Source organism: Oncorhynchus clarkii, chromosome 7, assembly GCF_045791955.1.
Source record: "Oncorhynchus clarkii lewisi isolate Uvic-CL-2024 chromosome 7, UVic_Ocla_1.0, whole genome shotgun sequence".
NCBI lineage: Eukaryota > Metazoa > Chordata > Actinopteri > Salmoniformes > Salmonidae > Oncorhynchus > Oncorhynchus clarkii.
The window spans coordinates 9,045,824-9,058,585 of record NC_092153.1 but is presented as its reverse complement, the minus strand read 5'-3'; the positions used below and the strand labels follow the sequence as shown (position 1 = coordinate 9,058,585).

Below are 12,762 nucleotides of genomic sequence, written 5' to 3'. Positions count from 1 at the left end.
CCTCTCTGTTTAGGGTCAGTCACAGTGGTCAGGTATTATGCCACTGTGTCTCTCTGTTTAGGGTCAGTCACAGTGGTCAGGTATTCTGCCACTGTGTCTCTCTGTTTTGGGTCAGTCACAGTGGTCAGGTATTCTGCCACTGTGTCTCTCTGTTTAGGGCCAAATAGCATTCTAGTTTGCTCTGCTTTTTTGTTAAATCTTTCCAATGTGTCAAGTAATTATCTTCTTGTTTTCTCATGATTTGATTGGGTCTAATTGTGCTGCTGTCCTGGGGCTCTGTGGGGTGTGTTTGTGTTTGTGAACAGAGCCCCAGGACCAGCTTGCTTAGGGGACTCTTCTCCAGGTTCATCTCTCTGTAGGTGATGGCTTTGTTATGGAAGGTTTGGGAATCGCTTCCTTTTAGGTGGTTGTAGAATTTAACGGATCTTTTCTGGATTTTGATAATTAGTGGGTATCGGCCTAATTCTGCTCTGCATTATTTGGTGTTCTACGTTGTACACGGAGGATACTTTTGCAGAATTCTGCATGCAGAGTCTCAATTTGGTGTTTGTCCCATTTTGTGAATTCTTAGTTGGTGAGCAGACCCCAGACCTCACAACCATAAAGGGCAATGGGTTCTATAACTGAAGTATTTTTAGCCAGGTCCTAATTGGTATGTCAAATGTTATGTTCCTTTTGATGGCATAGAAGGCCCTTCTTGCCTTGTATCTCAGCTCGTTCACAGCTTTGTGGAAGTTACCTGTGGCGCTGTTTAGGCCAAGGTACGTATAGTTTTTTGTGTGCTCTAGGGCAACGGTGTCTAGATGGAATTTGTATTTGTGGTCCCGGTGACTGGACCTTTTTTGGAACACCATTATTTTGATTCTTCAAACACATTGAGCTGATTTCTGACGTGCTGTTCCTTCTTTTTCCATAGTGTATTTCTGTATTGTTTTAGTGATTCACCATAGTGAAGGTGTAGACTCAGGTTTTCCGGGTCTCTATGTTTTCAATTTCTTTCTTAGATTTTTGCATTCTTCATCAAACCGTTTGTCATTGTTGTTAATTTTCTTCGGTTTTCTATTTGAGATTTTTAGATTTGATAGGGAAGCTGAGAGGTCAAATACCTGTATACTGTTAAGATTTTCTACTGCCAAGTTTACACCTTCACAATTACAGTGGAACGTTTTGTCCAGGAAGTTGTCTAAAAGGGATTGAATTTGTTGTTGCCTAATTGTAATTGTTTTTTATCAGGTTTCCACACTACATTCCTTCCATCTATAGCATTTCTTAATATTACTCAGTTAATTTGGCTTTGATGCCTCCTGATTGAGTATTGCTCTGTTGAAGTAGACTGTGATTTTGCTGTGGTCTGATAGGGGTGTCAGTGGGCTGACTGTGAACGCTCTGAGAGACTCTGGGTTGAGGTCAGTGATAAAGTAGTCTACAGTACTACTGCCAAGACATGAGCTATAGGTGTACTTACCATAGGAGTTCCCTCGAAGCCTATCTTTGACTATGTACATACCCAGCGTGCGACAGAGCTGCAGGAGTTGTGACCCGTTTTTGTTGGTTATGTTGTCGTAGTTGTGCCTAGGGGGGCATATGGGGGAGGGAATACTGTCACCTCCAGGTAGGTGTTTGTCCCCCTGTGTGCTGAGGGTGTCGGGTTCTTGTCCAGTTCTGGCATTTTGGTCACCACAGACTAGTCCATGTCCCTGGGCCTGGAAATAATTGATTTCCCCCTCCAGGATGGAGAAGCTGTCTTCATTAAAGTATGGGGATTCTAGTGGGGGGATATAGTTAGCACACAGGAGGACATTTTACTCTGTTTAACATAATTTCCTTTTGAATTTCTAGCCAAATGTAAAATGTTCCTGTTTTGATTAATTTAATAGAGTGAGTTAGGTCTGCTCTATACCAAATTAGCATGCCCCCTGAGTCCCTTCCCTGTTTCACACCTGGTAGTTTGGTGGATGGGACTACCAGCTCTCTGTAACCTAGAGGGCAATCAGTGGGTCTGGGTTCCTGCTCTTCAGGCCAAAGGCAGATGACCTCAGGCCTTGAATATTCCACGATGAGATAATGAAGGCTTTGTGTTCCGTAAAGTGTCCAATGTTGTTAGTCGTGTGGTTTGGCATCAGACCAGTAAGTGTGAGCAGAGCATGCTGAGCATCTGGTATATGTCATTGGCTTGGGCTAGTGTATGAGTGGGGGTTGGGCCTGTTTCCCTGCTCACGACCTGGGCACTCTCTCTGTCTCTCGCTCTCTCTCTCTCTCTCTCTCTCTCTCTCTCTCTCTCTCTCTCTCTCTCTCTCTCTCTCTCTCTCACTCTCACTCTCTGTATGTCTCTCTCTCTCTCTCTCTCTCTCTCTCTCTCTCTCACTCTCACTCTCTGTCTGTCTCTCTCCTCTCTCTCTCTCCTCTCTCTCTGTCTCTCTCTCCTATGTCTTTCTCTCTCCTCTCTCTCTCTCCTCTCTCTCTCTCTCTCTCTCTCTCTCTCTCTCTCTCTCTCTCTCTCTCTCTCTCTCTCTCTCTCTCTCTCTCTCTGTCTGTCTCTCTGTCTCTCTCTCTCTCTCTCTCTCTCTCTCTCTCTCTCCTCTCTCTCTCTGTCTCTCTGTCTCTCTCTCTCCTCTCTCTCCTCTCTCTCTCTCTCTCTCTCTCTCTCTCCTCTCTCTCTCTCTCTCCTCTCTCTCTCTGTCTCTCTATCTCTCTCTGTCTCTCTATCTCTCTCTCAGTGTCCTGTGTTATTCCATCCAGTATTAGTTCTGACAGAGCATATATGTCTATGACACAGTGTCCTGTGTTATTCCATCCAGTATTAGTTCTGACAGAGCATATATGTCTATGACACAGTGTCCTGTGTTATTCCATCCAGTATTAGTTCTGACAGAGCATATATGTCTATGACACAGTGTCCTGTGTTATTCCATCCAGTATTAGTTCTGACAGAGCATATATATGTCTATGACACAGTGTCCTGTGTTATTCCATCCAGTATTAGTTCTGACAGAGCATATATGTCTATGACACAGTGTCCTGTGTTATTCCATTCAGTATTAGTTCTGACAGAGCATATATGTCTATGACACAGTGTCCTGTGTTATTCCATCCAGTATTAGTTCTGACAGAGCATATGTGTCTATGACACAGTGTCCTGTGTTATTCCATCCAGTATTAGTTCTGACAGAGCATATATGTCTATGACACAGTGTCCTGTGTTATTCCATCCAGTATTAGTTCTGACAGAGCATATGTGTCTATGACACAGTGTCCTGTGTTATTCCATTCAGTATTAGTTCTGACAGAGCATATATGTCTATGACACAGTGTCCTGTGTTATTCCATCCAGTATTAGTTCTGACAGAGCATATATGTCTATGACACAGTGTCCTGTGTTATTCCATCCAGTATTAGTTCTGACAGAGCATATATGTCTATGACACAGTGTCCTGTGTTATTCCATCCAGTATTAGTTCTGACAGAGCATATATGTCTATGACACAGTGTCCTGTGTTATTCCATTCAGTATTAGTTCTGACAGAGCATATATGTCTATGACACAGTGTCCTGTGTTATTCCATTCAGTATTAGTTCTGACAGAGCATATATGTCTAAGACACAGTGTCCTGTGTTATTCCATTCAGTATTAGTTCTGACAGAGCATATATGTCTATGACACAGTGTCCTGTGTTATTCCATCCAGTATTAGTTCTGACAGAGCATATATGTCTATGACACAGTGTCCTGTGTTATTCCATCCAGTATTAGTTCTGACAGAGCATATATGTCTATGACACAGTGTCCTGTGTTATTCCATCCAGTATTAGTTCTGACAGAGCATATATGTCTAAGACACAGTGTCCTGTGTTATTCCATCCAGTATTAGTTCTGACAGAGCATATATGTCTATGACACAGTGTCCTGTGTTATTCCATCCAGTATTAGTTCTGACAGAGCATATGTGTCTATGACACAGTGTCCTGTGTTATTCCATCCAGTATTAGTTCTGACAGAGCATATATGTCTATGACACAGTGTCCTGTGTTATTCCATCCAGTATTAGTTCTGACAGAGCATATATGTCTATGACACAGTGTCCTGTGTTATTCCATCCAGTATTAGTTCTGACAGAGCATATATGTCTAAGACACAGTGTCCTGTGTTATTCCATCCAGTATTAGTTCTGACAGAGCATATATGTCTATGACACAGTGTCCTGTGTTATTCCATCCAGTATTAGTTCTGACAGAGCATATGTGTCTATGACACAGTGTCCTGTGTTATTCCATCCAGTATTAGTTCTGACAGAGCATATATGTCTATGACACAGTGTCCTGTGTTATTCCATCCAGTATTAGTTCTGACAGAGCATATATGTCTATGACACAGTGTCCGGTGTTATTCCATCCAGTATTAGTTCTGACAGAGCATATATGTCTATGACACAGTGTCCTGTGTTATTCCATCCAGTATTAGTTCTGACAGAGCATATATGTCTATGACACAGTGTCCTGTGTTATTCCATCCAGTATTAGTTCTGACAGAGCATATGTGTCTATGACACAGTGTCCTGTGTTATTCCATCCAGTATTAGTTCTGACAGAGCATATATGTCTATGACACAGTGTCCTGTGTTATTCCATTCAGTATTAGTTCTGACAGAGCATATATGTCTATGACACAGTGTCCTGTGTTATTCCATCCAGTATTAGTTCTGACAGAGCATATATGTCTATGACACAGTGTCCTGTGTTATTCCATCCAGTATTAGTTCTGACAGAGCATATATGTCTATGACACAGTGGCCTGTGTTATTCCATCCAGTATTAGTTCTGACAGAGCATATATGTCTATGACACAGTGTCCTGTGTTATTCCATCCAGTATTAGTTCTGACAGAGCATATGTGTCTATGACACAGTGTCCTGTGTTATTCCATCCAGTATTAGTTCTGACAGAGCATATCTGTCTATGACACAGTGTCCTGTGTTATTCCATCCAGTATTAGTTCTGACAGAGCATATATGTCTATGACACAGTGTCCGGTGTTATTCCATCCAGTATTAGTTCTGACAGAGCATATATGTCTATGACACAGTGTCCTGTGTTATTCCATCCAGTATTAGTTCTGACAGAGCATATATGTCTAAGACACAGTGTCCTGTGTTATTCCATCCAGTATTAGTTCTGACAGAGCATATATGTCTATGACACAGTGTCCTGTGTTATTCCATCCAGTATTAGTTCTGACAGAGCATATATGTCTATGACACAGTGTCCTGTGTTATTCCATCCAGTATTAGTTCTGACAGAGCATATATGTCTATGACACAGTGTCCTGTGTTATTCCATTCAGTATTAGTTCTGACAGAGCATATATGTCTATGACACAGTGACCTGTGTTATTCCATCCAGTATTAGTTCTGACAGAGCATATATGTCTATGACACAGTGTCCTGTGTTATTCCATCCAGTATTAGTTCTGACAGAGCATATATGTCTATGACACAGTGTCCTGTGTTATTCCATCCAGTATTAGTTCTGACAGAGCATATATGTCTATGACACAGTGTCCTGTGTTATTCCATCCAGTATTAGTTCTGACAGAGCATATATGTCTATGACACAGTGTCCTGTGTTATTCCATCCAGTATTAGTTCTGACAGAGCATATATGTCTAAGACACAGTGTCCTGTGTTATTCCATCCAGTATTAGTTCTGACAGAGCATATATGTCTATGACACAGTGTCCTGTGTTATTCCATCCAGTATTAGTTCTGACAGAGCATATGTGTCTATGACACAGTGTCCTGTGTTATTCCATCCAGTATTAGTTCTGACAGAGCATATCTGTCTATGACACAGTGTCCGGTGTTATTCCATCCAGTATTAGTTCTGACAGAGCATATATGTCTATGACACAGTGTCCTGTGTTATTCCATCCAGTATTAGTTCTGACAGAGCATATATGTCTAAGACACAGTGTCCTGTGTTATTCCATCCAGTATTAGTTCTGACAGAGCATATATGTCTATGACACAGTGTCCTGTGTTATTCCATCCAGTATTAGTTCTGACAGAGCATATATGTCTATGACACAGTGTCCTGTGTTATTCCATCCAGTATTAGTTCTGACAGAGCATATATGTCTATGACACAGTGTCCTGTGTTATTCCATCCGGTATTAGTTCTGACAGAGCATATATGTCTATGACACAGTGTCCTGTGTTATTCCATTCAGTATTAGTTCTGACAGAGCATATATGTCTATGACACAGTGTCCTGTGTTATTCCATCCAGTATTAGTTCTGACAGAGCATATATATCTATGACACAGTGTCCTGTGTTATTCCATCCAGTATTAGTTCTGACAGAGCATATATATGTCTATGACACAGTGGCCTGTGTTATTCCATTCTGTTCTTGTTGGAAACTTAATGGCTGTGTGGACCACACCTACTCTTTAAAACCGGTTTAGCTTCCTGAAAGTAGAGTGTGTGGACCACACCTACTCTTTAAAACCGGTTTAGGGTTAGGGTTAGGGTTAGGGTTAGGGTTAGGGTTAGGTTAGGGTTAGGGTCACACCTACTCTTTAAAACCGGTTTAGGGTTAGGGTTAGGGTTAGGGGTTAGGGTTAGGGTTAGGTTAGGGTTAGGGTCACACCTACTCTTTAAAACCGGTTTAGGGTTAGGGTTAGGGTTAGGGTTAGGTTAGGGTTAGGGTCACACCTACTCTTTAAAACCGGTTTAGGGTTAGGGTTAGGGTTAGGGGTTAGGGTTAGGGTTAAGGGTTAGGGTTAGGGTTAGGGTTAGGGGTTAAGGGTTAGGGGTTAGGGTTAGGGTTAGGGTTAGGGTTAGGGGTTAGGGTTAGGGGTTAGGGTTAGGGGTTAGGGGTTAGGGTTAGGGTTAGGGTTAGGGGTTAGGGTTAGGGGTTAGGGTTAGGGTTAGGGTTAGGGGTTAGGGTTAGGGGTTAGGGTTAGGGGTTAGGGGTTAGGGTTAGGGTTAGGGTTAGGGGTTAGGGTTAGGGTTAGGGGGCTTCCTGAAAGTAGTCACATCATTTTAGTTCCACAAAGAAAATGGTGTCTTCTACTTTGTTGTAAAACATTTCCGCAGGATGTTCAAACCACTACGAAGGTTTCCATTACGTTTAGCTAAATAGTGATGCTTTTATCACGGTCTCACCTGAAGGGGTGTCATTAACGACAGAGTATTATAATACTATATACATTATATACTGGGAGTTAAGAGAAACAACACTGCACCAGAATATTATATTAACTCCCAGGAAGTTGTTTCCCTTCCTTCCAGGATTACAGGCTCTTCTGGCTGGCTGATAGAGGCTCTTCTGATCTGGCTGATAGAGGCTCTTCTGGCTGGCTGATAGAGGCTCTTCTGAACTGGCTGGCTGATACAGGCCCTTCTGGCTGGCTGATAGAGGCTCTTCTGGCTGGCTGATAGAGGCTCTTCTGATCTGGCTGGCTGATAGAGGCTCTTCTGATCTGTCTGGCTGATAGAGGCTCTTCTGATCTGGCTGATAGAGGCTCTTCTGATCTGGCTGGCTGATAGAGGCTCTTCTGAACTGGCTGGCTGATACAGGCCCTTCTGAAAGAGATCTGGCTGGCTGATAGAGGCTCTTCTGAACTGGCTGGCTGATAGAGGCTCTTCTGAACTGGCTGGCTGATAGAGGCTCTTCTGATCTGGCTGACTGATAGAGGCTCTTCTGATCTGGCTGATAGAGGCTCTTCTGATCTGGCTGGCTGATAGAGGCTCTTCTGAACTGGCTGGTTGATAGAGGCTCTTCTGACCTGGCTGGTTGATAGAGGCTCTTCTGACCTGGCTGGCTGATAGAGGCTCTTCTGACCTGGCTGGTTGATAGAGGCTCTTCTGAACTGGCTGGCTGATATAGCTCTAGACTCTATTCACATATAACTCTCTGCCGTTGGGCCTTCCGAGTGGCACAGCGTTCTAAGGCACTGAATTGCAGTGCTAGAGGCATCACTACAGACCCGTGTTCAATCCCAGGTTGTGTCGCAGTGAGCTGCAGCCGTGAGACCCATTAGGCGGCGCATAATTGACCCAGCATGGTCTGGGTTAGGGGAGGGTTTGGTTGGCTGGCATGTCCTTGTCCCATTGCACTCTAGCGACTCCTGTGGCGGGCCGGGCGCACGCACACCGACATGTTCGCAAGCTGCTCGGTGTTTCCTCCGACACAATGGTGCTGCTGGCTTTCGGGTTGAGAAGAGCAGTGTGTCAGGAAGCAGTAGGGTTTCAGGGGACGTATGGCTCTCCAATGGTTCCTCTGCTGAGTCTGTACGGGAGTTATAGCGATGGGAAAAGACTGTAACTAACAACTGGATATCACGAAATTGGGGATAAAAAGGGTCAGGCCTCTGTCCCAAATGGCAGCCTGTTCCCTGTTTAGTACACTACTTTAGACCAGTGCCCTATGGTAGTAACACACCCTGTTCCCTGTATAGTGCACTACTTTAGACCAGAGCCCTATATAGTACACTACTTTAGACCAGTGCCCTATGGTAGTAACACACCCTGTTCCCTGTTTAGTACACTACTTTAGACCAGAGCCCTATGGTAGTAACACACCCTGTTCCCTGTTTAGTACACTACTTTAGACCAGTGCCCTATGGTAGTAACACACCCTGTTCCCTGTTTAGTGCACTGCTTTAGACCAGAGCTCTATATAGTGCACTACTTTAGATCAGAGCCCTATATAGTGCACTACTTTAGACCAGGGCCCTATATAGTGTACTACTTTAGACCAGAGCCCTATGGTAGTAACACACCCTGTTCCCTATATAGTGCACTACTTTAGACCAGGGCCCTATATAGTGCACTACTTTAAACCAGGGCCCTATATAGTGCACTACTTTAAACCAGGGCCCTATATAGTGCACTGCTTTATACCAGAGCCCTATGGTAGTAACACACCCTGTTCCCTATATAGTGCACTACTTTAAACCAGGGCCCTATATAGTGCACTGCATTATACCAGAGCCCTATATAGTGCACTGCTTTAGACCAGAGCCCTATATAGTACACTACTTTAGACCAGTGCCCTATGGTAGTAACACACCCTGTTCCCTGTATAGTGCACTACTTTAGACCAGAGCTCTATATAGTGCACTACTTTAGATCAGAGCCCTATATAGTGCACTACTTTATACCAGGGCCCTATATAGTGTACTACTTTAGACCAGAGCCCTATGGTAGTAACACACCCTGTTCCCTATATAGTGCACTAGGAAACATATACAGTGGGGAGAACATATAGCTGTTTATTAACTATAGGTATACAGAAAGCATGACACCCCAACCCTTATGACCCCCTAGTAGCCCCCATCATGACCCCCCAGTAGCCCCCATCATGACCCCCAACAAAACCCTTCTGACCGCAGTAGCCCCCATCATGACCCCCAACACAACCCTTATGACCCCAGTAGCCCCCATCATGACCCCCAGTAGCCCCCATCATGACCCCCAACACAACCCTTATGACCCCAGTAGCACCCATCATGACCCCCCAGTAGCCCCAATCATGACCCCCAGTAGCCACCATCATGACCCCATCATGACCCCAGTAGCCCCCATCATGACCCCCCAGTAGCCCCCATCATGACCCCCCAGTAGCCCCCATCATGACCCCCAGTAGCCCCCATCATGACCCCCCAGTAGCCCACATCATGACCCCCAGTAGCCACCATCATGACCCCCAACACAACCCTTATGACCCCAGTAGCCCCCATCATGACCCCCCCAGTAGCCCCCCTCATGACCCCCAGTAGCCCCCATCATGACCCCCAGTAGCCCCCATCATGACCCCCAGTAGCACCCCATCATGACCCCATCATGACCCCCAGTAGCCCCCATCATGACCCCCAGTAACCCCCATCATGACCCCCATCATGACCCCCAACACAACCCTTATGACCCCCAGTAGCCCCCATCATGACTTCAAGTAGCCCCCATCATGACCCCCAGTAGCCTCCATCATGACCCCCAGTAGCCACCATCATGGCCCCATCATGACCCCCTGTAGCCCCCCATCATGACCCCCAAAACAACCCGTATGACCCCAGTAGCCCCCATCATGACCCCCAGTAGCCCCCATCATGACCCCCAGTAGCCCCCCATCATGACCCCCAGTAGCCCCCCATCATGACCCCATCATGACCCCCAGTAGCCCACATCATGACCCCATCATGACCCCATCATGACCCCCAGTAGCCCCCATCATGACCCCATCATGACCCCATCAAGACCCCCAACACAACTCTTATGACCCCAGTAGCCCCCATCATGACCCCCAGTAGCCCCCATCATGACCCCCAGTAGCCTCCATCATGGCCCCATCATGACCCGCAACACAACCCTTATGACCCCAGTAGCCTCCATCATGGCCCCATCAAGACCCGCTACACAACCCTTATGACCCCAGTAGCCCCCATCATGACCCCATCATGACCCCCAACACAACCCTTATGACCCCAGTAGCCCCCATCATGACCCCATCATGACCCCCAACACAACCCTTATGACTCCAGTAGCCCCCATCATGACCCCCAGTAGCCTCCATCATGGCCCCATCATGACCCGCAACACAACCCTTATGACCCCAGTAGCCCCCATCATGACCCCATCATGACCCCCAACACAACCCTTATGACCCCAGTAGCCCCCATCATGACCCCATCATGACCCCCAACACAACCCTTATGACTCCAGTAGCCCCCATTATGACCCCCAGTATCCCCCCATCATGACCCCAAGTAGCCCCCATCATGACCCACATCATGACCCATAGCTTCCCCCATCATGATCCCCAGTTTCCCCCATCATGACCCCCAGTATCCCCCATCATCACTCCCAGTAGCCCCCATCATGACCCCCAGTAGCCCCCATCATGACCCCCAGTAGCCCCATCATGACCCCAGTAGCCCCCATCATGACCCCCAGTAGCCCCCCATCATGACCCATAGTTTCCTCCATCATGCCCCCCATCAGTCCCTGGTCACAGGAGGAAACACAGCTCCAACATTTAAACCATGTAGTGGTGTTGTGGCTCAGTGTTGTGTTGTGGCTCAGGGTTTAACCCATGCAGAAGTGTTGTGGCTCAGGGTTTAACCCATGTATAAGTGTTGTGGCTCAGGGTTTAACCCATGTAGAAGTGTTGTGGCTCAGGGTTTAACCCATGTAGAAGTGTTGTGGCTCAGGATTTAACCCATGTAGAAGTGTTGTGGCTCAGGGTTTATTAAACCACGTAGAAGTGTTGTAGCTCAGGATTTAAACCATGTAGAAGTGTTGTGGCTCAGGGTTTAACCCGCGTAGAAGTGTTGTAGCTTTGTGGCTCAGGATTTAAACCCTGTAGAAGTGTTGTGGCTCAGGGTTTAACCCATGTAGAAGTGTTGTGGCTCAGGATTTAACCCATGTAGAAGTGTTGTGGTTCAGGGTTTAAACCATGTAGAAGTGTTGTGGCTCAGGGTTTAACCCATGTAGAAGTGTTGTGGCTCAGGATTTAACCCATGTAGAAGTGTTGTGGCTCAGGGTTTAACCCATTTAGAAGTGTTGTGGCTCAGGGTTTAACCCATGTAGAAGTGTTGTAGCTTTGTGGCTCACGGTTTAACCCATGTAGAAGTGTTGTGGCTCAGGATTTAACCCATGTAGAAGTGTTGTGGCTCAGGGTTTAAACCATGTAGAAGTGTTGTAGCTTTGTGGCTCAGGGTTTAACCCATGTAGAAGTGTTGTGGCTCAGGGTTTAACCCATGTAGAAGTGTTGTAGCTCAGGATTTAAACCATGTAGAAGTGTTGTGGCTCAGGGTTTAACCCATGTAGAAGTGTTGTGGCTTTGTGGCTCAGGGTTTAACCCATGTAGAAGTGTTGTGGCTCAGGATTTAAACCATGTAGAAGTGTTGTGGCTCAGGGTTTAACCCATGTAGAAGTGTTGTAGCTCAGGGTTTACCCCATGTAGAAGTGTTGTAGCTCAGGATTTAACCCATGTAGAAGTGTTGTGGCTCAGGATTTAACCCGTGTAGAAGTGTTGTAGCTTTGTGGCTCAGGATTTAAACCATGTAGAAGTGTTGTGGCTCAGGGTTTAACCCATGTAGAAGTGTTGTAGCTCAGGATTTAAACCATGTAGAAGTGTTGTGGCTCAGGATTTAACCCGTGTAGAAGTGTTGTGGCTCAGGGTTTAACCCATGTAGAAGTTTTGTAGCTTTGTGGCTCAGGGTTTAAACCATGTAGAAGTGTTGTAGCTTTGTGGCTCAGGGTTTAACCCATGTAGAAGTGTTGTGGCTCAGGGTTTAACCCATGTAGAAGTGTTGTGGCTCAGGGTTTAACCCATGTAGAAGTGTTGTAGCTCAGGATTTAAACCATGTAGAAGTGTTGTGGCTCAGGGTTTAACCCATGTAGAAGTGTTGTGGCTCAGGGTTTAAACCATATAGAAGTGTTGTAGCTTTGTGGCTCAGGGTTTAACCCATGTAGAAGTGTTGTGGCTCAGGATTTAAACCATGTAGAAGTGTTGTGGCTCAGGGTTTAACCCATGTAGAAGTGTTGTAGCTCAGGGTTTACCCCATGTAGAAGTGTTGTAGCTCAGGATTTAAACCATGTAGAAGTGTTGTGGCTCAGGATTTAACCCGTGTAGAAGTGTTGTGGCTCAGGGTTTAACCCATGTAGAAGTTTTGTAGCTTTGTGGCTCAGGGTTTAAACCATGTAGAAGTGTTGTAGCTTTGTGGCTCAGGGTTTAACCCATGTAGAAGTGTTGTGGCTCA

At 45.7% G+C, this 12,762-nt stretch overlaps 1 protein-coding gene across 2 annotated transcripts in view; it reads left to right on the top strand.

Moving 5' to 3' along the window:
* LOC139412849 (glypican 6a) overlaps window positions 1-12,762 on the top strand; it is a 601,441-nt gene that overhangs the window by 305,743 nt on the left and 282,936 nt on the right. The window lies entirely within an intron of this gene.